The sequence below is a fragment of the Galeopterus variegatus genome, unplaced genomic scaffold (assembly GCF_000696425.1).
Source record: "Galeopterus variegatus unplaced genomic scaffold, G_variegatus-3.0.2 Scaffold898, whole genome shotgun sequence".
Lineage (NCBI taxonomy): Eukaryota > Metazoa > Chordata > Mammalia > Dermoptera > Cynocephalidae > Galeopterus > Galeopterus variegatus.
In genome coordinates this window covers 232,552-236,242 of record NW_007727009.1, presented here as the reverse complement: position 1 = coordinate 236,242, position 3,691 = coordinate 232,552, and positions in this window count along the sequence as shown.

Sequence of the window (3,691 nt, the reverse complement as noted above, 5' to 3'; positions counted from 1 at the left end):
CGGATGGCCGGTTCGCTCACTGGCTGAGCGTGGTGCTCACAACACCAAGTCAAGGGTTAAGAAAAAAAATAAATAAACAGAGGGCTTGCAGATGACAAAGGGGATGCAGATGTGCTTCTCCTGCACCCATTTGCTGATATCCACGTCTCGGTTCTAACCTTAACCCAGGCCTGGTTGAGTGCAGGGTGTCTGTCCAATTATGGCAAGAACCAGCAAGAACATTTTAGGATCTAGTATAAAACGGGTTGGGAATAAAGTATTTTCCAAGTCCCCACTTGACCTCCTGAGCTGCCAAGATTCTCAGCATGTTCAGCACGTCATTTAAACGATTACGGTTGTACATACGGTTTGAGTACACATGAAGTAGATGTGTCCAGACTAACAGAGGCTGAAAACTAGCATTTTGTTTTCTCCCCATCATTCACTTTTCTGCCTGCCTTGGGATCTGGCTGTGAGAGTGTAAGCCGCAGCTGGCCCCTTCCCCTCCCTCTAACACCGCCTTCGAGTTAGCAGCGTTCTCCAGAATTTTCCCAGCTGTTTTAGGTTGCAGCCAAGGCTACGGAATCTTCTGTCTGCCCACAGTCATCCTCCAGGGGCCTGAAGGTTTTCTCGGTCAGCGAGGGAAGGAAGGGGTGCAGGTAAGGGCTGGGTGGATGTGGACCACACCTGCAGCACAGTGCTCCATAGTAAGGCCTTTTGTGTTCTCACCAAGGGTGGGAGAGAAGCAGCAAATTATTTGTCTAATCCACAAATCACGTTTCTGAGTCATGGCAGGCAAATGCTGGGAGCATTCTGCTTCCCACTCAGCATCAGACACTGGGGCGCGTGAGGGACTTTGCCCAAGTGGCTTGTGCGCCGTATGAAAAGAACAAAGAGACCAGGCTGGGAAGACGTGAGAAATGGCAGCCCCTCCCGTCCTGTAAACCTGCCATTGCTTTGCTGCTTCCACTCAAAAGGCTACCACTTTCATTGCTCTCCTAGCAAAGAAACCTTTCTTCAGAGCGAGTGGCAGGGTACAAAGGCAGAGTACAAAATGTGTGCACATCACAGTCCCTGCAATTCTGTTTGAACAAGTGTATTGATTGGGTCTGACCCTGTTACATTTTTTCCCTATTATTTGAAAAGGTGCATCTGAGTGTAGTGAATTGAACCAGCAGGGCTGAACTTTCCATGAAAACTTCTCAAGGTATTTCTTTAGTTCAAAGCTTTTGAATTTTAAAGGGCATTTTTAATATGAGTCTGAGTATTCTCTGCCACAGCCCAACAAGGGGTGTTAAATGCAGATGAGGCTGGAGCAGGCTGAGGCTGGGGTGGTCAGGCCTGCGTAGGGGAGGGTGCAGGCCATGGCTGGAGTGTGGACCAGCTTGGGAAGAGCCAGGCTTTGGGGAGAGGGGCTGACCCCTGCTTTAGAGCAGCACGTACAGACCCAAAATGGACTTCTCAGAGCATACTGGGGAGAGCTTAGCAAGAGGGAAGAGGCCTCACAGCCCTGCTTCTCGAAGGCTTTTACATGGAGATCAGGCAGTACTCGCTGGGGCGCCTTGCGATGGGGGAGGGTCTGGTCCTCATGACCGAGGGACTCCTTGCTGCTCACCTCCTCTCACATGCTGCCTTAGAGCTGAACAGGAATGAAGGAGGCAATGTCCCCTGGCTAAGGTCACAGAGTCAGGACACTGCCGTAACTGTCCCACAGTCACACACACTCCCACCTTGCCCCTGTTCTCTGGCTGTTGGGTGCCCCGAGCTGCATCTCAGTACTCAACAGATTTGTTCTCTTTGGATATTTTGCCAAGTGTGTGGACCATGCAGTGGTCCCTTTTGCCATCCTGGTCCAGGGCCCTGGAGCTATACAGTCTTATTCTCCCCTCACATAGGCACTCTCGTGGCCCACAGCAGGTGCAAGCTCCTTTGGACCGAGTTCCTTGTTCAGTGTTGGTCTGAATCTCTGTTTGCTTCTGGAGGCCTTTTGGCTCTAGACAGCCCCTCCTTCCTAGAATCAGAATTCAGGTTCAGAGGTGGAATTGGCTCTGGATGGAGTTGGAAAATCAGGTCCTATGCTGAAATAACCGGGGCTTGGACATCTCAGCAAACCCTTTCAGTGTCTTTGCCAAATTTCCAGCCTAGAAGACAGTGAGGGTCACAATAGAGTCAGAATCACATTAAGAAATGGTAGTTCTCTGGGTCCATCTCTGCCCACAATGTGGGAACACCAACCCCTTTAGGGTCTTCCTACATTGTTCTGGGAGCCCCCAGGGGTGTTCCACAAATGCTATGAAACTTGTTTTCTTGGCTATCACTTTCAGGCCTTCGTGTTGTTACCTGCGTTTCTTGGGGCCACACTAGCCAGTGGGCACAAATGAGGTCCCAATGACAGCAACAGCTCAAATTTCATGGCCTCTTCCCACTTCTGCTCACCACGGGGGTCCCCCACCATTCCTGGTTGTCCCCAGGAGTCCCCAGACCTACCTCCCACGAGCTCACCACAGTCCTCTCAAGTTTGAGTTGTTGCACTTGCAGCTGCTTGATGACTGCTGGCAAGAAAGCCACTCCATGTGCCTCCACCACTGCCCGACCTAGCCTGTGGCTCCCTCCCCAAGCTGCAAACCCTTGAAGTGCCTGGTAAATGTCCCTCTCCATAAAGTTCTCCCTGGCCAAACCCAGGCTGTAGTCTACACAAAACTGGGAGAAGTTTTGCTCCCTAAGTTTATGTCTCTCGGGCCCCAAAGCAGGGCTGCTGTGCTCTTGTTCACTCAGCTCCTCCTCAGCTTCTGCTCAGCTCCTCTCTCCACAGGGCTCAGATACGTTCTCCACAACCCCTCCACCTCCTCCGTCAGCGATGCTCAGGCCCTCTTCTAGTTACCTATTGCTGTGTAGTAAATTGTCCCAAAACTTAGTGGCTTAAAACCACTACAATTTATTGCTTCTCATGATTCTGCAATTGGCTGGGCTCAGCCAGACAAATCTTCTGCTCCAAGGCAGTGTCTTCACCCACATGTCTGGCACCCCAGCTGGGATAGCTGGATGAGCTGGGAGCTGGCTGGGCATCTCTTGTCTCTCTACATGGCCTCTCTGTGTGGCTCCTTGGTCTTTCATGTAACGTTGAAGGCCTTAGGGGAGTTGGACTTTTTACCTGAGCTGGCTTCCTGGCTGGGCATCTCTTGTCTCTCTACATGGCCTCTCTGTGTGGCTCCTTTGTCTTTCATGTAACGTTGAAGGCCTTAGGGGAGTTGGACTTTTTACCTGAGCTGGCTTCCTGGGAAAGCAAAGCTGCCAGGCCTTTTAAAGGCTAGATCTGGAATTGGTATGGTCACATCTTCTACAGTCTCTTGACCAAGTCAAGGCACAAGGCCAGCCAAATCAAAAGAGAGGGAAATAACTCTATCCCTTGATGGGTAGAGTGGCATGCACATACAGGACAGGAAGGAATTGATGGTGGCCATCTTTGGAGACTAGCTCCACAAGACCCCTTCTTCATGCTCTTATGGCCACACTCCCCCTCACTGCAAGAGAAAAAGGAAATCCCTGCCTGGTGAGCCGGGCCCTGGGTGATCGGATACTCATGAAGCTTGGAAGAGGCTGGCTCTGCATATGCTAACATCTGCTGGTCTGGCTTCCTACCTGATTCCAGTAGGGCCTGGGCATCAGCAGGTACTACCAGTGGAGTCAAACTTGTAACTTAATGTCTCTGACC